At 48.1% G+C, this 23,283-nt stretch overlaps 1 long non-coding RNA gene across 1 annotated transcript; it reads right to left on the reverse strand.

Annotated features, from left to right (window-relative positions):
- Window positions 1–1,067: 1,067 nt before the first annotated feature.
- LOC126988091 (uncharacterized) lies at window positions 1,068–4,932 on the reverse strand. Its single transcript, XR_007741448.1, has 4 exons — window positions 4,872–4,932; window positions 3,419–3,589; window positions 2,290–2,348; window positions 1,068–1,260 (listed from the first exon to the last, which is right to left on the reverse strand). It is a non-coding gene; the product is annotated as an uncharacterized LOC126988091 (long non-coding RNA).
- Between the last annotated feature and the right edge of the window lie 18,351 nt (window positions 4,933–23,283).

Genomic DNA, 23,283 nt, shown 5'->3' on the forward strand with positions numbered 1-23,283 from the left:
TCATAAAATCATTTGACATGAGACTTCTTGAAGTGGTCGATTAAACCAACCCCTCTCTTCCCCCCTCCCCCTAAAAAAAAGACATTATTTTTCACAAGGTTTATGAGGCATTAGTCAAGAATATCAACTGCCATTACATTTTGTAAATCATACCTATGTGATTATGTATATCATATAAAGCAGAAAAAAATTTGCAAGCTGTAATACAAACAAGATTACTCCTGGAAGCCACATTAATGATGCCAGACACGTGATGATAGACACTTAGTGTGATGAAATTACATGCTGTATTTCACATTATGAAACCAAGCCAAGTGTCACTGCAGGACATATTAGGTAAGGCAGACACCAAAAGCTTGCTACCTGAACAAGATTAAATATTACAGGCAAAATCCACAATAAAGCATTGCATACTGTTGGGTAGGGAAGAGAACAAATGCTTCCAAGCATTACACCTGAAATAAACAATGGCAGATATTCAAAGCTTGTGAACTGAACAAGATCTGATTTATAATAGGCAAAACCAACAATGGTGCATTACATGCGATATCTGGCAGGGGATTCCTTGCATTACAATTGGAAAGTGGCAGACACCTAAAGCTTGTTAACTGAACAAGATCTGATTTATAACAGGCAAAACCAACAATGGTGCATTATGTGTGATATCTAGCAGGGAAGATAAATGATTCCTTGCATTACAACTGGAAAGTGGCAGACACCCAAAGCTTGTTAATTGAACAAGATATGATTTATAACAAGCAAGCCCAACAATGGTGCATTACTTGCAATATTTGGCAAAGTATATGGGAAAAAATTCTTAGCGTAACAAGAGTAATACTAAATAATGGCAAATCCCACGGTTTCTCTTCTTTTGACAAAGCCTGTGCTCTTTGCTGCAGGGCTGTCAGAGTCTGTTTGCTCCAGCCAACATGTACTGAAATACCCCTGAGTCATGATTGAAGTGTTGAAACTGAAGACAAGTGAAATACTGTGCTCAGAAATCTATTAGCATTTGGACTTTGATAGTATAAGGCCAGAGCAAACCTCCTCTTGTAACCCATATCTCCTACTAGGCTTAGATCTTGGCATCTTGCAGCATGTTGAACCTGACCTCATAAAAAATCCATCCCTATTGGATCTAAAAAATTGCTGGCTCTGGGCAAAAACTGCCCAGGAGTTGTAACAGCCTGGGCTTTGAGCTGCCTTGCCTCCCGGTGCAGACGACAGACTGTTGTGTGCAACAATTTTCACTTTTCATGTCTGAAAATACATGAAAAAATATTTAATCACAATTAATCACAATTCTAAATAATAAAATATGTGCATGTAATTGCATTATTTTCAGTGCTATAAGGACAGTGAATCTAAGCATTGACATTATGTCTGCACGCCAGCATCGATGGAAGGCTTCACTTAGATTGCCTGACAAGAGTAATATTTTCAGGAGAGATGGGGGAGAGGATACAACTGGAGACTCTTGACAGATATAATGTCAAGATCTACAAGCACCCATTTACCATATATATCTTTGATGTTCAGTCCATACTAAAACATTTGTCAATGTGTTGCCACACTAAAATATAAAAATTCCCTGTTTCTGCAATGTTAGTCATACCTAAGCCCTGCTAAACCATCCAAGTGAATCAAGAATGAGTTCTGGGCGGCAGCATGAGCCAATACTAAATGGCACCACTATAAAAAAAAAAAGCCTGCATCATGACGGGCCTGGGCCGACCGCCAGGCGCCTGAAGAAAACCTACCGGCGCTATAGGCAGGTGGGAAAAAAAAAATAAATAAATAAATAAATAAAAAAGGATCACATCAGAAGAACGGACAAAGGTTTGTTAGTGGCACTTCAAGGTTATGCTACCTCTTCAAAGATTGGCCAGTCATGGTTTAAAGTGGAACAGGATAAACAAGAAACAGGTAGATATCTGTGGACACTACTGTTACTATCAATTGCCAGCCTATGGCAAAATTTGAACCTATGCTATCAAAAACATAAGACCCATATGCTGATCACTCGACTAATCGTAACGGTACTACAGCCATAGAAACATAATAAAGAGTTTAAATATATCATTCAAAATTTCAACCTTTTTACATACCTTTTTTTTTTTAGATAAGAAGCCTACTGGTGTAACAGTTAAATATTGAACTCAATTTGTATGCAGAGATGTGAAGTATGTTATTAAGCTGTAATGTTTCCAACACATTAGTTGTGATTAAAGCAACACGGAATAGTAACTAAAGAGGATAAATTATCACTGAGAACAAGAGGTTCCTTACTATATTGTGGTGAGCTTGATGGCCGAGTCGAGTTTCCTCCAACCCCATCAAGTTCACACCTGTTGAGAGGCAATTTTTTAATCAAAGTGAAAATTGGATGCAAATGGTCACTAAAACTAGTTATTATACTTGGTGTCACAAATTTGGGCAAAGAATTTAGGGAAGGACTCCTGGACTTGGCGTCACTGATGAGGTAAATGATCTCGTGCACTCATTGGGCTATAATATATACATTGTTATAATGTGTATTATTGTCTTGTTACTATATATTACCTACTGATAATGGAAATACATGTCAGGATTAATCATCAAATACAAGGAAAAAAGAATCATGTATGGAAATTGTGAACTTTAAGTTCATGTAACAAACAAAGTTTATTATACACAAAAGGTTGGATTACTTCAGATGTAAAGATTTTTGGATATAACATCACCCCCTTCCTCCATATTGGTTCTTTAAAGCAAGGGTTGACTACAGCTGATTATTATTTGCGGCAGGTTACACGACACTTTTTTTAGTGCAAACCATCTGGAAATCAATGATCATTATAAGGAATACTTCTCATGAGTAGCTACTAAAACTTGACAACCTAGAAGGATGCACCATCAGACTGTAAAGGATAGATATATTATAAGACATAGCTACATTGGTGGATCCAAAGGGGGGCCCAGGCCCCCCCAATGTTCCTGAGTGATACAGGAAAACTAGCTCAAAAGCGCGCTGCGGCTAAAACAATGCTTTGGCACAAAGTCCAGGCCGTTATACCCATTGATTTAGGTCACTTCACCAGTTTTTCAAGACCAGGACTGCCTAGAATGGCTAATCGGTAATGCTAATGCTCCTTCCACCCGCAAAAAGTCTGACGTCCTCCCAAAAACTCATTTCCTGGATCTTCACCCAAAGACATACCGTAACATGGTTCAGTGATCATGGACAAAAAAAAATGTTAAGACAATCAATATCCAATCATTTCAGGATACATGAATCAGCATCCATATGAAGGAATTCTACAACTTAAAAGTGATGTTGAGCAGGGCATGTGTCAAGTGACTTGCACAGTCTATTTTGTGAAGTCATAATTAGATTAATATCACAACAATCAACAAACACTAGATGAAGTATTCATACCAAAATCAGTACATGGAGCTGGTGCACTGCAATGGGAAGCACATTCCTGCAGCTCACCAAGAGGGTTGAATGATGCCATGTACTTCAGGGGGGGTGGCTAAATGTCTTCACCCTTGGCCTCTCCCCCTTCAGCTGCCACATTCTCTTGGATGATATCGGACGTGTTCGGATCTGTTGGGATGTGGTTGTGTTAGATGTGGAATAACATACGACAGTGGAACATGGAAGGAAAGAGTATGTCCACACGGTAAAATACAGAGATGAGGATTGCACTGCATTAGTTGAGTGATTACAAGATGTAGATTGAAATTCTTTGGATACTGAAAGGATGTACGGGGACAACTGGATGAGAAGAGAGAGAGATGCAGATTTTTGTTATATAGCTAGATACACCAATGAAGACTTAGGACATACACATTCAGAAAGACCACAATTTTGGCTGCTAGACAGAAAAACACTAGATGTCAAAGTGCCAGGACATTGAAGGAAGTAATAATAAGAAAAGCAATAATAATTAATGAGTGTAAATATATTTCTGATATTTTTGTTTATCTTAATGCTAGTATTGGAATTTTCAAACACTAAGAATATAATAAATAAATATTGATAAATTAATTAAAATAAATACATTAATTGTACTAATACTACCACTTACAATATTAACAGCACTGCATCTAATAGACTGAGCAATAAACTGAGTCTGATATGTAACCATAATTAAACTGTCTCTGTCTGGGTGTTATGTGAAGCTTGCTCCATGCACCATGATAGGAATGGCATAGATGCATGCAGGTTGCTGAGATGCTTACAGTCACCAGCCACTTGTAGATATGGCACCAAAATGTGTTGGAAGCATTGGCGGCCAACTTCCATTTATTTAACTATTATTTTCTTTAAACAAAGGAGACAGCTCAAGAGCAACAAAGCGTACTAGAAAAAAAAGCCCCACTACTCACCACTCCCAAACAGACAAAAGTAGAGTCTTGATACACTCTTCTTGAAGGTCAAATTATAGGCAGGAGGAAATGCGGACAATGGAAGGCTGTTCCAGTTTATCAGTGTAAGGGATGAAAGAGTGGAGATATGCTGATTAACTTTTGCATAAGATGTTTGGCAAGATAGAACATGCAGTAATTGACTTAAATAAGAAAAGTATAGATTTAGGAGGGAAATGGGCAGGCATTGGTTTAATAATAGGGTGGTGGGGGAATGGAATAGATTCCGCGATCACATAGTGAGTGCAGGGACGATAGCTTGTTTTAAGAGTAGACTGGATAGCTACATGGACGAGGCTGACAGGTGGTAATGGGGAGGAATCTGGAGCTGCCGTGTGTAGGCCATTCGGCCTCTTGCCGCGGGAGGAGGGGAGGCATGCAGTTAGCAAGTTCAGAACAGCTGTCAGCGTGAAAATTAGAATTTCCACATTATCATTATTTATATATATATCACTTACCCCGGCTGGCATCCTTCCGTAATAAATGTAGCTTCACACCAGGCTGTGTCCTCTTTATCACCACAAAGGACATGATTTGAGGCTCCGGCTGGTAAACGTGGCGGCCGCGGAGGTGTTATGATTTTTGAACGAGGCAGCGTTGCAATCGGAGCAGAGAAAGATATTTCTGCGAATAGCGGTATAATAAACAGTATAAGTTAGACCGAGATAATTATATTCACCCACTCTTTCCCCCTACAAACCAATGACTCAATGTATATATATCATCATTACTGATGGAAGCCAGCGTGCGTGCTAAAACAATGAGTTTGGAAGAAAAAACATGATCACATAGTTTTAAAGAACGGCAGTAGGGCTACAATTCCTTGGTTCATTCCAGTATGTATACAGAAAGGTTAAACACATAAAACACATCTAACCACACATGCAGAAAAAGTAATATAATTGTGGTATAATAATATAACAATAATAGCATTACTCATGACATGCAGTCAGGCTATATCTACCTGGTAAATATATACAGTATATATAGTTCCTACTGTTCATTTTAATATTTATCTCCCTATATTTTTATTTTATTTAAAATGGGAAATAACCAGACTGAAGAAAAAAAAATAGCAACATTTGCTAGTTGACCCCATGTAGCAACACTGCTGATGCGGTGCTGGGGGTTGGGGTTGGTCTGGAGGGAGGGAGGCGCCTAAATGTAAACAAAGCTGCTCCTGCGCCATCTGTTGCAACCGACATACACCAACACCCGCCCACGGTCTCCCATAGAGGCCCCCTCTCCTGTTCTATAGTCTCCTTGCCCACCCCAGTGACCAACCCTTGAAGTCAGGGTTGAGGACAAGACAGGTGGACTGACTGCAACCGCTGCTGCCCTGCTGACCTCCCCTCAGGCCTGGTGAGGGAGCTGAGACGGGGCCACACCCGGCCTCTACCAGGCGTAGCTTGCTGCGGAGAGGTACGGAAAGGTGTAGGAACACAGATCCTTCCTTCTTACCATACCGTACCAGAAAGAAAGTGCAACGTAATATTGTCACTGTCCTCACAGTCGTACAACACCTTACTGTACTACATGCTCTGATTAGGAGTGATCAGGAGAACCACCACCACCACCTTGCTGCTGGCATCTCAAGCCATGAAGGAAAGGGAGAGTTTGAGTGAGAGAAGGTTTGAGACCGAGAGCAAGTTCACCAGACACAGCCTTGCACACACAGGTGAAGGGAAGCATGAGTGCCAAGAGTGTGGGAAAAGACTCCCTGGGAAGGGTGACCTCAACAAACACACCCACATACTCTGGTGGAAGACCTCATGAATGCCAAGAGTGTGGCAAAGTGTTCAGTAGGAAGAGTAACCTTAACACACACACCCTTACACACACTGGTGAAAGACCTCATGAATGCCAAGAGTGTGGCAAAGTGTTCAGTAGGAAGAGTTACCTTAACAAGCCCACCCTTACACACACTGGTGAAAGAACATCTATCCTCCGGCAACTACTTAGAGAAAGAGCAAACTGGGTGCAAAAAAAGCTGCCTTGGTACCAAAGATCAGCTTCTTCTTAACAAAACACTTTTGGAAGACTGCAAGAAACGTCAAAGAAACCTGAGTGTGGCCTGGATCGACTACCAAAAAGCATTCGACAGCGTGCCACACTCATGGATACTACAATGTCTTGAGCTATATAAAGTCCACCCTACCATCACTCAAGCACTGGCAACACAAATGCAAATGTGGCAAACAAACATCACACTCAGCCACACCAAGGGGAAAACCATCATCCCCAAGGTCAGAATAAGAAGAGGAATCTTCCAAGGAGACAGCCTATCCCCCCTTCTCTTCTGTATGGCAATAGACCCTCTCAGTAAGCTCCTAATAAGTGCCAAAGTGGGTAACAACCTAAGTCAAACTCGCAAAAAAGACCCAAACAAAACAGTGAACCATCTACTGTTCATGGATGACCTTAAGCTCTATGCAAGCTCTGACGCAGAACTCCACCAACTGCTCCAGGCTGTACACACCTTCTCCAATGACATCGGGATGAAGTTCGGCCTTGATAAATGTGCTAAATGCACAATGCGAAGTGGAAAAAAGACCCACACCGAGAACATCCAGCTAGACGAGGCCAGTGAAATCAGAGACCTAATGGAGCATGAGCCATACAAATACCTTGGCATTGAGGAAAATGACAGCATACAGCATACCACCATGAGGAAGAAGGCAGGCAGTGAATACCTCAGCCGTCTGAAGAAGATCTGCAAGACGCAACTCACCAACAAAAACAAAATAACTGCCATAAACCAACTTGCCATGCCAGTGCTAAGTTACAGCTTTGGCATTATTGACTGGCCTCAAACCGAAATAAATAAATTAGATGTAAAAACAAGGAAAACTTTAACACTCCACAAGGTCATCTACAGAAATCAGTGCCTTCCAAGACTGTATATGCCAAGAAGAGAGGGAGGCCTAGGACTGTCTGAAGTTAACCACCAACACAGAGCCACTATGGTGAGCATCGGCCAATACCTCAGAAGCTCCCTAAGTCCAAACATTGCCAGGGTCCGGGAACACCACACCAACAAAGCCAGCAAAAACACCTCAATTACTAAGCTGGCCCAGCATTTTGGACAGGATTGTATAGTAGATGAGCAGGAAACAGAAAACACACCAGCCACCAAAATGGCCAGAAAGAGCTGTTCAAAATTCACCAGGAAGTTCCAGAACACCAACTTAACTGAGTGGGCAGAACACCAACGTGCCAAGTTTTTCCTGCAAGAGCTCTCCAAAGACTACATTGACAAGGAGAGCTCTCTGAACTGGCTCATCAAAGGAACCCTCCACTACGATCAGGAGAGGCTGATAATGGCAGCACAAGACCAGGCCATAATGACCAACGCTTTCAAAAAAATGGCTGGTCTCAGTAACAACAACAAATGCAGGTTCTGCCACACTGAAATTGAAAGTGTGAGCCACCTGATCTGCAGCTGCCAGACTCTGCTAGCCGATGGCTACTACACAGTCAGGCATGATGAAGTGTGCAAATACCTACACTGGACCATCTGCAACAGCCTGAACATCAAGTGCTCCAGCAAAGTGTGGGAACATCAGCCAGAGAAAATCACCGGAAATGAGACGCACACCATCTACTATGACCAGGTAATTCCAACAGCTACCTACCCAGATAATGCTGCAGTGAAACCGGACCTGGTTGTGTGGAACAGGAAAGAAAAAGTGGCTATGATAGTTGAGGTCAGTATCCCACATGACAGCGGGCTAAACAGAGCTGAAAGGGAGAAGGTCACCAAATATCAAGGCCTGATGCATGATATGAAAAGAAACTGGAAATTGAAGAACATCTCGATTGTGCCAGTCATTGCCGGAGCAACAGGCCTACTGAAATAGAACTTCAAAGACCATCTAGCTTAAATCCCAGGAAACCCGAGGGCAACAGAAATCCAAACAATTGCCCTTAAGGGAACCACTACCATCCTAAAAAGAACCCTCGGTTGCAGCCTCTAAAAAGTGGGTGATTGTTAGGCACTTGGCAGAGTGCCCCATCACCCATAATCAAGACTGAAAAAGTAAACTAAAACAAAAAAGTGAAAGACCTCATGAATGCCATGTGTGTGGCAATGTGTTCAGTTTAAAGAGTCACCTTAACAAGCACACCCTTACACACACTCGTGAAAGACCTCATGAATGCCATGAGTGCGGCAAAGTGTTCGGTCTGAAAGCACACACCCTTACGCACACTGGTGTCAGACCTCATGAATCCCCTGAGTGTGACAAAAGGTTCAGTGTGAAGAGTGAACTAAAGAGACACATACTTGCACACACTGGTATCAGACCTCATGAATGCCTTGAGTGTGACAAAAGGTTCTTTTCTAAGTCTGAGTTGAACAGCCACGTTGTCACACATTCTGATCTGAGAGAGTTTAAGTGTGATGTTTGTGAAAAACATTTCAAGACCAAGAAGATTATTGCACACATGAAGATCCACTTCCCCTGAGGTGTTGTGTGGTGCTGCCAGGGCCCGAGAGAGAGGGGGGGGAGCTGGTATCTCAGTACGAGGGCCCGGCCGCCCGGGCATGATGTGTGTAAATTAAGATACTTAGGGGCCTGGAATTTCTTGCAGCACCAAGGCCCAATGGTAACTATCTGGCGCTGGGTGCTGCTGTATGTGGTGGCGGTGGAGGACAGTGTTTAGCAACCCCGCCCTGGCTCTGCTGACAGGCCTGACCACGTGGCCGGCTCCCTTGATGTGTCTGCACCAGGTAAGCCTGCCAGGGACGGGTGCAGGAAATGACCAGACTCAAGACTGGATGCTGCAGAACCCTTGATGTGTCTGCACATACACCCACACACCTCAACATTTTGCCTTCATGCCGGCTTGCTCTGCCTTTCGTTGCGCCCGCAGAGACAGGGATGGCAGCATAACGTTTCATTGGTAAGACAAAATGATATTTGTAGTGAAATATTATATAGGAGGCGGGAAAACTGAGCTTGAAAAAGAGCGACACAGAAGAATGCAAATGATTCCTCGGTGTAAATTTCAAGAAAATAATATGTAATTGATCTCCCTTGGCTTTAATTAACACACAAACACAAACAGGTCACATTACTGGAATGTAGAGGTCTTTGGGTACTATCAGAAGTACAATGAACACATAGTTATTCTCCAGAACATGTAAAATAAGATTGCTAACCAGGGCAAGTTACAGAGTCGATTCAATCAACTGGAAGGATAGGGTGCAAGAGTACGTTAGAGAGAGGGGGGAAAGATCTTTGAGAAACTTTGAGCAGGCAAGGAGGGAGTGTCTGGATAGAGAAAGTTGGAAGCTCTTCTGCCGTGGCCATCCCCTGGTGGGAGCTCCTAGGAGCAGGCGTCGATGAAATGATGATGAATGATGATGGCACTCATTTGCCTGACAACGTTAATTCTCATTCTCACATTCTCATTCTTATTCTCTAGTTTTCATTTTCTCTCATTCTCACATTTTCTGTCATTATCATTTCCCCCTCATTTTCAATCTCATTCTCATTCTTATTTTCTCTCATTCTCATTCTCTCACTCTTAATCTCTCATTCTTATTCTCTCCCTCTCTCATTTTCATTCCCTCTCTCATTCTCCCTCATTCTTTGCTCTCCTCATTCTCGCTCATTCTCATTACCTCTCTCTCTCTTTCTTTTTATCTTTCTCATTTTTTTCTCTCTCTCTCTCTCTCTCTCTCTCTCTCTCTCTCTCTCTCTCTCTCTCTCTCTCTCTCTCTCTCTCTCTCTCTCTCTCTTATATGATTTATTTATTTAGTGGGTTTTGATCACATCTGAGACGCTCTACATAGAAGGCTGTACACCCTTCTACATTAAAAAAGAGGCCATGGTCAATATATAATGAAAATTATACAGAGGAAGTGTGAGGGATCAAGGGGGTGTGGAACATTTCATCTCAGCTTCTACGGAATAAAGACAAGGAAATGCTGGCGTTTTTTCTATGAAAACCTGTGCATACATCCTTAGTGCATATACTGCTGCAGTTGAATAACTAAAAACATATGTGGAAGAAGTAAGGTAGACAAGCTCATTTACTCCGACGATCTGGGAGTGAATGTTATGGGTGGACTTGCTCACCGGCTATGCTCCGCCCACCCCTACCCCCCATGCTTCACCCCACAGTGTAGAGCCGCGCTCACCGAGGGCCATTCCATGTATTGTTCCTCCAAGCTTCACCCCACAGATGTGCTAACTGCTAAGTGGGCACAGCAGGAGGAAGGCAGGTCGCAGGTGAGGAAGAAGGCAGTTAAGAGGATAGCCCCAATCCGTGTCATTGGGGACAGTATGATGAGGAACGCAGAGTCAGTTGGGGTATAAGGCCGAGGGGAGTGGTGTGGAGAGCTTGAGTGGCACCAGGATTGGAGAAGTAAGGAGAAAGGTTGAGGAGAAGGCAGGAGAGCTTAAGGATATGGCCTGATCATTCAGGGTGGTGGGAATGATCTGGAGAATGTTGAAACGGAGGACATAGTAAAGGAGGTGGTAGAGGCAGTGGAGGGTAAGAATGTGAGCATGGCAGTGGTTGGGGATATGAGGCGCCCTAGAGAAGGGGAGAGGTATGAGAGGGTTAGGCAGAGGACGAACGCTAGGCTTCAGGAGGAACTGCTACAGCTGAAGGTAGAGTGGCTGAAGGATAGGAAAGGGAATGTTAGCTTCATAGATCTAGATGGTGTGCTACGGGAAGGGATGGACTTCAACGTAGATGGGGTCCACCTGAACCAGTCAGGACTCGATAGGATGGGCAGGAGGCTGAGGGAGTGGAGGAATGCTAGGTCCATCCAGTGTGTGGATGCTTGAGGCACTAGAGAGTAAGGAAGAGAAACCACCAACCAGGCAGTGAAGCGTACGTATGAACTGTATGAACATTGGTTGTATAAATGTGAGAGGATGGGGTACAGGTAAGCTGGATGAGTGGAACTTTGATCTGGTTGGTGTGACAGACTCACTTAAGGGATGACGTGCGTGTGGATGGGGAAGTGTTTGCGATGATTGGGAAGGGCAGAAAGAAGCAGCACACACGAGGAGGAGGCGTAGCCCTGCTCCACAGGAAAAGTAAGTGTTTCAGAGTGGGAGAAGTGAATGAAGGGGCTATAAGACCGGCAAATCTTAAGTGGCGGCTCTGACGTAGACAGCCCGCTAGACCCTGTTGCCACGTCTCCAACTGACCTCGCACACCGTGCCTCTCTCTCTCTCTCTCTCTCTCTCTCTCTCTCTCTCTCTCTCTCTGTGTGTGTGTGTGTCTGTGTGTGTGTGTGTGTGTGTCTTTCTCTCTCTCTCTCTCTCTCTCTCTCTCTCTCTCTCTGTGTGTGTGTGTGTGTGTGTGTGTGTGTGTGTGTGTGTGTGTGTGCGCGCGCGAGAAAAGTGGGGGTGTACTCTCATTCGGGGAGTATGGTGCACGACAATGCATAATAATAATAATAATAATAATAATAATAATAATAATAATAATAATAATAATAATAATAATAATAATAATAATAAACCTCTTTAAAAAAAATTGCACCAAGACTCTTTACCCCTTGGGTGGTGTGGAAATAAGGTCAAAGTGTAATATTTTAATGTTCTTAGCGACCACTCCTTCCCCATTCCCTGACCATCCCCAGCGGAACCTCACCATTCACCTGCATATGACTCACATCAGAATTTGCTTGACGGTCCTGGCATTCCATATATAGGTACAGTCTCCATATTTTTTCATAATTATGCCATATGGGTGACATTGTATGGCAGATGGTAGACACACACTACAAAATGGCAGAAATGCCATAATTAAAGCAGGCAGAGCAACTGGCACCTGCGGTGTGTTGCGTTGACGAGCTGACAACGCCGCGGTGGCAACTCTGCCAAGTGTTGTACAAATTTCTTTGTATTAACTCACAGGTAGAGAATCAATCATAAAAAACATATTTGTTTTTATACTAGAGTGAGAGAGAAAGAGAGAGACACGGGGAGAGGGAGAGAGAGAAGGGTGTGAGAGGCACGGTACGCGAGGTCAGTTGGAGACATAGCACCAGTGTCCAGTGGGCTGTCTACGTCAGAGCCACCACTTAAGATTTGCCGGACTAGTGCTGACAGTGAAGATGTTTTAGCAGTGAAAGTGGAGTGTGTGAATGCCAAGGGTAAGTCTGAGAGGTTGATAGTGATTGTGGTGTACATGACGGTGGAAGGTGAGAGAGCCGTGGGGGAGAACAGAGGGAAGTCTGGCGTAGTGAGGAAAGTTGTGAGGGAGTATGCCGGAGATCAGGAGATATTGTTATGCCGGACGTGTTACTTGGGTTCCGTGTCGCCGTCACAAGACTTCGTGGGAGGGAGATATGTAAACACTTTGCACAACTTCTGTAGTTTAATATTCTTCCTTAGTAGTACACTTCACTCTGACTCTTCACTGAACACTAGCTTACTATGACTGGGACTGGACTCCTCTCGCCCTCTTCTCCTATATATATCCAGAACAGTACAGTCTAGAATGTTACAGTATATTTTAGATCATACAAGAACATGTAGCAAAAGTATGTGCGAGTTGGCAACACTTCCCGCCTGGTGCCTGGCCGCGGGGCGCGGACGAGGCTTTGCTCCCCGCCCCCCTGCTCGCTCTTCCCGGAGCCTTCTAGAGCCCCATGGACGCCGGGGGAAGCTTCCAGCACAACACTATCCCCCCCTCTTAATTGTGATCGTCCCGATCACGCACTTAACTATATACAAACATAAGAGAATTAATCAAAAACATAATAATCGTCGTATCGTTGTGGACGCCTGCGTTGTCTCTGTCTTCTGCTCGGTGCCTCCTGCGCGTCTGTCTCCTGGTGCGCCTCGTCGTCGTCCGCTTCTTGGGGTGTCCCTGGAACATCTGCCGAAGCCGGGAGGTTATCTCTCTCGGCTGAAAGGTCCAGAAGGCCTACGTCGTCGTCGACCTCCTCTCGGTCCTGGACGTCCCTTGCGTTTTCGTCGGCTGCTGGGTGTCTGTAGTTGTTCCAGGTGTAGTTTCCCGGACCGTGGTACCTCCATAGGCGGCTGACGTGGACAACTTTCGGCTTGGTCCTTTCCGTTCTCCGGATTCGGTAAGTCACGTCGGAGAGGCGTTCTAGCACAGTGTAAGGGCCTTCCCAGGGGCTCTGTAACTTCGGAGACTGTCCTTTCTTCCTCTGCGGGTTGTAAACCCAGACTTGGTCTCCTTCCTTGAAGTCAACGTGGCTTGCCCTCATATTGTAACCGCGCTTCATGGACTCCCCGGAGAACTTCAAGGCACCTCGGACTTGATGGTGTACCTCTTCCAGCCGTTCCTCTAGCTGACGGGCAAAATTGGAGGCGTCCCTTGGAAGGCTTTCCCCAGGAGGCCTTCCTGTCAGTAGGTCCACCGGCAATCGCAGCTCACGTCCAAACATCAGCTTTGCCGGTGAATACCCCGTAGTCTCGTGGGCGGCAGACCTGTAGGCCATGAGAAGCGCAGGCAGCTTCTGATCCCATGAAGACTGATCATTGTTGCACTGCTTGGCCAACTCCTGGCCCAACGTCCAATTAAACCTCTCCACCATTCCATTTGATTGTGGGTGCAGAGGGGTGATCCGGGTCTTCTTGATACCCAGAAGCTTGCAGCACTCAGCAAGGACTGTTGACTCAAAATTCCTTCCCTGGTCGGAATGGAGCTCGTTAGGCACACCGAAGCGACAGAAGAACTCCTCCACCAATACCTTAGCGATGGTAGTGGCTTCCTGGTCAGGGATGGCGTAGGCTTCCGGCCACTTGGTGAAGTAATCCATTGTGACGCAGATGTACCTATTTCCGTTCGTCGTCAGAGGCAAGGGTCCTGCTATATCCACTGCCACCCGTTCCATGGGGGCTCCAACCTGGTATAGTTGCAATGGGGCACGGTGACGCTTCTTGGGGCCCTTCTTTGCACAGCACACCTCACACGCGTGACACCATTCTTCCACGTCCTTCCTCATGCCAACCCAGTAGAACCTTTGCCGCAGGCGACTCAGTGTCTTCTTTACCCCAAGGTGTCCGCTGGTGATGCTGTCGTGCATTTCTTTCAAGACGCCTTCCCGGGACTTCATAGGTAGCACCGTGGACCAGTAGTGGTCAAGACCATCATGAGAGACCCAGCGTCGCTGCAACACCCCGTCGTCCATCCGAAGAGTGTCCCACTGAGTCCAGTAATTCTTGGTGGTAGGGCTTTCTCTCGAGATTACTTCCCACCCAGGTCGCGTTGACGACTGACTCAGCCACTCCATAATTGGTCTCAGATCTTGGTCCTCCCGCTGCAGTTTTCCCAAGTCTTCCCATGGCACCTCCGCTGTCTGTTCCACTGTAGTGCGGCGGCACATATTCTGGACGCTTTCCTCTGGAGGCAATGTTGACACTCAGGTAGGCAGGGCGCCGGCTCAAGCTGTCCGCGTTACCGTGTGTTAGCCCAGATCGGTGCACAATAGTGTAGTGATGCTGCTCTAGTTTACCTATCCAGCGAGCAAGCTGGCCCTCAGGGCTTTTCAGTGACTTCAGCCACCGCAATGCAGCGTGATCCGTGCGGATGGTGAAAGTTGCACCGTACAGGTAAGCATGGAAAAGTCAAGGCTCTTGACTACTGCCAGGAGTTCTTTCCGGGTCACGCAATAGTTTTTCTCGGCTGGAGTGAGCTTCTTGCTGAAGTAGGCCACAACTCGCTCCATGTCGGCACATGCCTGGGACAGCACTCCACCAATCCCCTCATCACTGGCATCACAATCCAGTATAAAAGGCTTAGAGGGGTCTGGGTAGGTGAGTACGGGCGAGCTGATGAGGGCCTCCTTGAGCTTCTCAAAGGCAACCTGAGTTTCCGCTGTCCACTCAAACTTGCGCTCCTTCTTCGTCAGGAGGTGCAGTGGTGCAGCAATCGTAGCGAAGCCTTTCACAAACCTGCGGTAGTATGAGTACAACCCGAGGAAGCTCCGCAGCTCCTTCACGTTGGTGGGTGTCGGCCAGTCCTTACCGCAGCCACCTTCTCAGGATCAGTGCGTACTCCAGCCTCGCTCACGATGTGTCCCAAGTATTGGACCTCCTTTTGGAACAGACAGCATTTCTTCGGGCTGAGCTTAAGGTGTGCAGCTCTAAACCGGGCGAAAACCTCTGATAGCCTTTCCATCTCCTGCTCGAAGGTCTGGCCAAAGACAATCACGTCGTCAAGGTAGATGAGTGCCGTCTTCCAGTGAAGTCCCTCCAGCACCCTCTCCATCAGCCGCTCGAACGTGGCCGGCGCGTTGCACAGGCCAAAGGGCATGACCTTAAACTGCCACAGGCCTTGGCCGTAGGAGAAGGCTGTTTTCTCTTTGTCCTGCTCCGCCATTTTGACTTGGTGATACCCAGACTTCATATCCAGTGTTGAAAACCACTTGGAGCCCACCAAAGTGTCGAGCGTGTCGTCGATCCGTGGGAGTGGGTATGAATCCTTGATGGTGAGATCGTTGAGGGCTCGGTAGTCCACGCAGCACCTGAGGGAACCGTCACTTTTCCTGACGAGCACTACAGCAGACGCCCACGGGCTGCTGGACCGCTCGATTAACCCCTGTTGCCGGAGATCATCCATCACCTCATCCATCTCCTTGCGACGGGCTGGTGCCATCCTTCGAGGAGCTTGCTTCACTGGGCGGTGGCTACCTGTGTCGAGGTGGTGCTCTACCAGGTCCGTACACCCCAAGTCCAGGTCTCCTGTGGAAAACACATCTGCATTCCTCACGAGAAGCTCCCTGAGCTGTTCCACTTGGGGCTCCTCTAGACACTTGGAGCTCCTGTCAAACAGGTCGCGCAGGTAGTCGGGCAGCTCCTCCTGGGGCTTCGTCAGGGTTCTCCTGCAGACACAGGTTCTCGGTTCCTGGTCGATCTCTTGGCACAACCCCACCATGGTCCCTTGTTCTATTTTCTTTGGGCTGAAGGAGACATTGGCCACGACGACAGGCACTTCCGCTGCAGCAGGGTCAACCAAAGTACTGCCTACAATCATCCCGTTTTCTACCGGGCATCGACTTCCACTCTCTACCACACACAGACTAGCCGGGGGGGCACCCGTAATTTGACAGGGTAACAGCATCTCTGACCTCGGAGGAATAATGGTGGTGCGCTTGACCGTCACTGGCAGGTCTTCCTTGTTCACAGTCGTCAGTGGCACCCTCCTTCCTCCTACAGTCAGCTGCTTAGCGGGGAAGTCCAGCTCGCACCTGTGGGAGACAAGATAATCCATACCTAGGATGCAGGGGTCGTCCATGTCAGCCACGTACACAGAGGGGGACTCTTCCTTTCCTCCGAGCTCAAACTTCACGTCCACTGGGCCTCTGAGCTCTGCATAGTGTCCAGTGACTCCGCACAGTCGATGCGACGTCTTAGGAAGCCGATGACGACTCATCACGTCAGGCCGCACAAATGTGCGTTCCGAGCCTGTGTCGACGACCACAGGCCACAACACTCCGTCAACCTCGCCCTCCACTTGGCAGCTTGTCATGGTGGTTCTCCTGCACACTGATATCTTCGGGGCATGTACAGGACAGATTGGTCGTTGCCCCCGTGAACCAGTTCTCCTTCTTCCCTCGCCCGAGTGGTGGTCCCTCGCCGGGGGCACTTTTTTCCGACACTCATTTTTCCAGTGCCCCTTTTTTCCACAGGTCCAGCACTTGGGTCCTTCCCTGGGCTTCTTCTTAGCGCCACCTTCATATTCCTTCTTCCTCTTATAGCATTCGTTCTCCTTGTGCCCAACCTTCTCGCAGTACCAGCACGTTCCTTGGAACCTCTCTGTGTCGCTGACAGCGCCCTCTCGTGCCCTAAAGCCAGAAGTCGAGTCGTCCCTGAAGCTTGACAAGCTAGACCTAACAAAGGACTCAAACTCCATGGCACGTGCCAGAGCTTCCTGCATTGATGTTGGCTTAGCTTGGTTCACTTGTATCTTCAGCTGAGGGCTGTCCAGGGCATCGATGAATTGATCACGCAGTAAAACCGTCAGCAGGTCAGGGGTGGCACCTGGGTATGCCTTGTGCGCCATGCTCTCAAGGTCCTGAGCGAGTTCCTGAAGAGACTCGCCGCGCCTCCTGTTGTGGGTTCTGAACCTAACCCTGAAGAGCTCGTTCTGGTGATTGGTCCCATATCGTTGCTCCAGCGCCTGTGCCAGCCCGCTGTAGCTGCCCTTTGTCGCATTGTCGAGCTGAGCAAGGACCTCCAGCGCCGCCCCTTTCAGGCTAGTGGCCAGCTGTACCGCGCACTCTTGGTCATCCCATCCGTTCCGAGCTGCCAACAGCTCAAACTGAGCGCGGTAAGCCTCCCAGGAGACCTTGCCATCAAACTCCTGAGGCTTCTTTCTAACAGGCGAACCCAGCAGACTCATGGGGCTGGCGGAACTTCTTGCGGGGATAATCTCAGGCGAAACAGGGCTCAAACTACCCCGGACTTGCGTAGGAGAAGCATCTTGGGTACAACTAGCCCCTGCAGGCACTGGCTGTCCGTTTCCAGCCAAGCAGTCTTCAAGGGCCTTCACTCTCACTTACTTCTAATATTTCTTTGTGAGTCGTCTCCCGTACCACCTCCATCTCTTGTTGAAGATTTGTGTGTTCTTTCTCCACTTCCATCAGGCGTTGTCCCAAGATCGTGGTCACATCAGTCATTTCTCTTCGCACTGATTCACTTCCATCTTGTACTGCTCGTAGCTGTTGCTGTAATCCCGTGAAGCGATCTTCTAGCTGTTCTTTGAGTTCTTGGAGTGTTCCTTCTTGTTGTTGCTGTGCTCTTTCTTGTTGTTCTTTGAGTTCTTGGAGTGCTTTTTCTTGTTGTTGCTGTGCTTTTTCTTGTTGTTCTTTGAGTTCTTGGAGTGCTCTTTCTTGTTTCTCCCCCTGCAGTCTCAAGGCTTCCAAAAGTTCAGTCAACATGTCGTCCCTCTGGGCAGCTTGGAAACGAGTCTCCATGGCGAAAAAAACAAATGCCTACACTCCTGACGCCAATGTTATGCCGGACGTGTTACTTGGGTTACGTGTCGCCGTCACAAGACTTCGTGGGAGGGAGATATGTAAACACTTTGCACAACTTCTGTAGTTTAATATTCTTCCTTAGTAGTACACTTCACTCTGACTCTTCACTGAACACTAGCTTACTATGACTGGGACTGGACCTCTCGCCCTCTTCTCCTATATATATCCAGAACAGTACAGTCTAGAATGTTACAGTATATTTTAGATCATACAAGAACATGTAGCAAAAGTATGTGCGAGTTGGCACTTCCTGCCTGGCGCCTGGCTGGCGCTTTGGGGCGCGGACGAGGCATTGCTCCCCGCCCCCTTGCTCGCTCTTCCCGGAGCCTTCTAGAGCCCCATGGACGCCGGGGGAAGCTTCCAGCACAATATGAATGCACACGTGGGTGTGCTTGGGAGAGAATGAACCGGAATGGAGAGATACTGGATGAGTTTGTGGATGATAGGAATCTGGAAAACCTGAATGTGACGATGGATGAGGGATGTGGGACGTGGAGGGCGAGGGATCAGGAGCTAGTCTGCCATTGATTATGTGTTAGTGAATGGGAGAATGCGTGAGTGTGTGTGTCTCGTATGTGGATAGATGAGGACGGAATGATTAATGCGGTGTCCGATCAAAATATGTTGGTGGTGGAATGTGACCTGTATGCTAGGAATGAAAGAGAAGTGAAGAAGGAAAGAAAGAAATGGATGGACATCAACTTGCTAGAATCAGCTCAGAGGAAGATGACCAAGATGATTCAGGTGATGAACCTCCCATATCAAGATAGGCTGAAACATCTCAACTTACATTCGCTAGAAAGACGAATTAAGACTGCGGGGAGATCTGATAGAAGTATTCAAATAGGTCAAGGGTTACAACAAAGGCGATATAAGTAAAGTATTGAGAATTAGCCAGCAGGATAGAACACACTGTAATGGATTTAAATTTGAAAAGTATAGATTTAGGAGGGAAATAGGAAGGCATTGGGTTAGAAATAGGGTGGTGGGGGAATGGAATAGACTAAGCAGTCACATATATAGTTGGTGCAGGGACGATATATAGCTTGTTTTAAGAGTAGACGATAGCTACATGGACGAGGATCGATGTTAGGTGGTAGTGTAGTGCGGCGACTACAGCCCCGTTCACACTGTGCCGACTCTGGGCCAAGACAACCCAGTGACTTCTGTATTTGACAAGGCGGCTCCCACGCTCCAAGAATTTTTTGGCGTCTTGGTGTCGGCTACCATGATTGCCGACTGTCTGGGACATTCGGCCAACTATAGTTGGCGGAATGTCTGCGGCATGCTGCCAACTAGTCTCAAGACGAGTCTCAACGGTCAACTTTTGAAATGGCGCCATGTTTATGACAACCACGAATCTGCCGAACGATTGGCCGACAGTCTTGACGGTCTTGACGACAGTCTTCCAGATTGTCTGTCAACTGGTTGGCCGACTAGATGTCTGACAGTTGCCAAGGAGTTGGCCAACGGTCTTCCTGATCGTCTTCGCGACTGTCTTGGCGGCAGCCTTGCCGTTCCTTAAAATACGGAATCGCTCTGTATTCGAGAATGAAATGTATCGTTCCGTTTTGAACCAATATGGAACAGCATTTGTTCCGTACGGTATTTTATTATCTGAATGGTCAAGCTGATAAAATTCAGTATCTTAAAATTGTAGTGAGCGCATTTTTCGGTTAATCACAAAACCAGCGTAAAATTTGTCAAAGGTTCGTCCTAAAATACGTGTAAAATACGCGACGTGACGTCCCTCCCCTCTCCCTCTCCCTTCCACCAGCAGCGTGCTTCGGCTGTCACTCATTGAATGCTCGAGAAATTTTAGGGTTGCCACCCGTTCCTATAAATATGGATCCTTTCCGTATTGGAGAGTGAGATGTTGCACTACATTTTCTGACCTCAGGGTGGCAACCCTTGTGTCATTCAACACAAGAGAGATCGAGGCAAAAGGAGTGCGTGCGTACTGTGCGGTTCCCAAGTTTGTGCCAGCGAAACGTTACCATGCCCAGTCGTTATTGTGCTTGTGATTGCAAAATAGAAATAAACATTTCTTGATGGGCGCAGTGTTAGCCAATATTTCTGACCCGACAGTCGTCACGAACGTCCTTCATTAGGCGAAGACTGCCATCACGACAGTCCCTCATCATTCTTAAGTATGCCGACAGGAAACGGTAAAAATTTTAAAAATGGCCCCGACAGTCGCCACGACTGTCTCAAGACAAGCCAAGACTGTTGACGACAGTCGTCACGACTGCCCCAGACCTCCCTCAGACCTCAACCGGAAGTGACGGTTGGTCCAGACTTTTGACGACCCTTGTCGTGAAAGTTAAGCATGGAATACTTTTTTGCGCTACCCCTCACGACTCCAGCCTCCCGTCACGACGTCGGCGCAGCAATCTCGAGACCTCTTTCAAGAAATGCCCGACCCTTTTACATCAACACCCAAGACCTGATGTACCCTAGAGTCGTGGGTTGTCTTGGCTCAGAGTCGGCACAGTGTGAACGGGGCTCAAGCCGGTGTAGCAGGCCAAAGTGTAGGAGAGAGGACAGACTGTAAGTTAGCCAATCAGCACGCAGTATTGGATCCCCCCGCTGCCAGACGCATGACTTAGCACTCGTTGCCGGAGTGAGACACGGTGTTGCCAGATTGGGTTGCTTATCGCAAATTGGGCTACTTTCTGGCGTGCTGCGCTTCAAAATTTTGAAATTTGCGACTTGCGACTTTTTGGTCCGTCTTTGTATGAGCAACCTGATACCCTGTAATATACTCGTACGCGTATGGTATTCTGCCGTCATAAAGGAGGTACACGTACTGTCGCTCAAAGATGCCACTTATATATTTTTGTCATCTAGTGAGAGAATACATCTCCGATGTTTGTATATACTGTTACGCCAAGGCTTAGCTTAGTTTAAATTGTAATTGGCGCCACGTGACGTAATGAGGGTTCCCTGCGGCCCCGTTGAGGGGGCGGGCTGGAGAGGGACGCCATGCGGCGAGGAAGAGTGGAGACGGAGAAGACAAAGGACGCGCTCGCCTGTGCTCTGTGCCTTAGGACTTAATCGCCTGTGATTTGTGCCTTGACTGCCTCCCCCTTGGACTTATAAGGATTGTACAACGTTCTATTGCTTAGTAAACCCCAAGAAAGTCCGCCCTGTATTTAATTGTGCCTCGCTGTGTGCTCTGTGGGTGTGTGCGAGTGTGTCCGCCGGAGTGTCTTTGTGTCTGCTGTCCGCCTCGTGGGAGCACTGTGTTTTCCATAGCGAGCCCAGTTTAAGTAATTGGGAGAGCACCTGTCTGCCTGTGTGAGGGGTAGACAAGTGGAGCACAACAGTGGTGTCAGGAGTGGGATGGAAATTGTGCTGTGAGTGGACGGGCAGACAAAGAGTGACGCCTCGGGCACAATGGAGCTCGGCGAGCACGGTGCGGCTGGCGGAGCGAGTGGTGGGGGTAGTGGTGACCTTGAGGCTGATAAAGACGCTAAGCCTGGCCAGCTGGAGTTAATTGCCTCAATGTTGGCTGGCTTGAGGCAAGAAATAACGCTTCAAGGTCAAAAGCAGGCACAGCAGGCCGCACGCACAGAACAGCTGGCCCGTGAGCAGGCCGAGCGCTCCGAGGCACAGGCCAGCAGGCTTGAGGAGCAGGCTCAGAGCAGGCCGAGGCGCTGAGGCACAGGCCAGCAGGCTTGAGGAGGCACTACAAGCAAGTTTGGCTTCTGTGCGGCAGGAGGCACGGCAGTATACCGATCAGGCCTGCGAGGAGGTCCGGGGTGAGCTACAGAGGGGCCTAGAGGCACTGAGAGGTGAGGTGCGGGAGGTAAGGTTTGAGGCGAGGCAGGCTGCCGTGTGTGCTGCCCCAGAGGAAGTGCAGAGTGAGCCTTTGTGTGATTGGGGGCAGTGTCAAGCTTCGCTGAGGCCACGCAGTGCATTCTCTGAGCCTCCGGGCCTGGCGTGTCTGGCCGGGGGTCACGGTCGGGGCTCAGCGGCTGGCGTGGGCTGCGGCGGGGCGCGAGCGGCGGCCCCGCCACTGTTGCCAAACAGCCCGCCACCCTCGCCTCCTCACCTAGACCCTACCCTGCCTCCTTTCTTGCCCCGAGTGCCTGCCTTCTACCCTGCTCGTTCGTTTCCTTCCCACGACCACCGCAGGCGTAAGCCGGCTGAGTATGACGGCAAGGTAGCTTGGGAGGCCTACGTTGCTCAGTTCGTCATGCTCGCAACAGCTCAAGGGTGGACTGAGGAAGAAAAGGCGCTGCAGCTGGCAACGGCGCTGCGGGGCCCGGCACTCGAGATTCTCAGCCACCTTCCAGCCACCAAGCAAGCTTCCTTTACCAGCCTGTCGGAAGCCTTGCAGCGCCGCTTTGGGCACAGTCACCAGGCTGAGGTGTACAGGGCTCAGCTGAAGAAGAGGGCGAGGCAGAAGGGCGAGACGCTGTCACAACTGGCGCAAGATGTGGAGGCCCTTGTGAGGCGGGCTTATCCGGCTGCTGGTGAAGACATGACGACCGTCCTCGCCCGTGACGCCTTCGTAGATGCTCTGCAGGACCACCAGCTGCAGATCTACGTAAAGCAAGCCCACCCTGGTGACCTGCAGGTGGCTTTGGCGAGGGCCATGGAGTTCGAGGCGTTTCTCAAGACGTCAAGCCGCCTCGCTGACTACGCCAAGCCTCGGAACGACGTGCGAGGCCGGAAGGCGAAGGTCGAGCGTAAGGCGGCATCGAGGGAGACGAGCCCCGAGTTTGGTGGCCGTTGCTGGGGCTGCGGTGAGAAGGGCCACAGACGCGACCGGTGTCCGAGGGGGCGAAGGACGCGTTCCCTCGACCGGCCGAAGTCTGGGGGCTTCCAGACTTGCTGCAAGGACTGCGGCAAGTCTGATCACCGCTCCAGCGCCTGCC

This window comes from Eriocheir sinensis, chromosome 68 (genome assembly GCF_024679095.1).
Source record: "Eriocheir sinensis breed Jianghai 21 chromosome 68, ASM2467909v1, whole genome shotgun sequence".
Lineage (NCBI taxonomy): Eukaryota > Metazoa > Arthropoda > Malacostraca > Decapoda > Varunidae > Eriocheir > Eriocheir sinensis.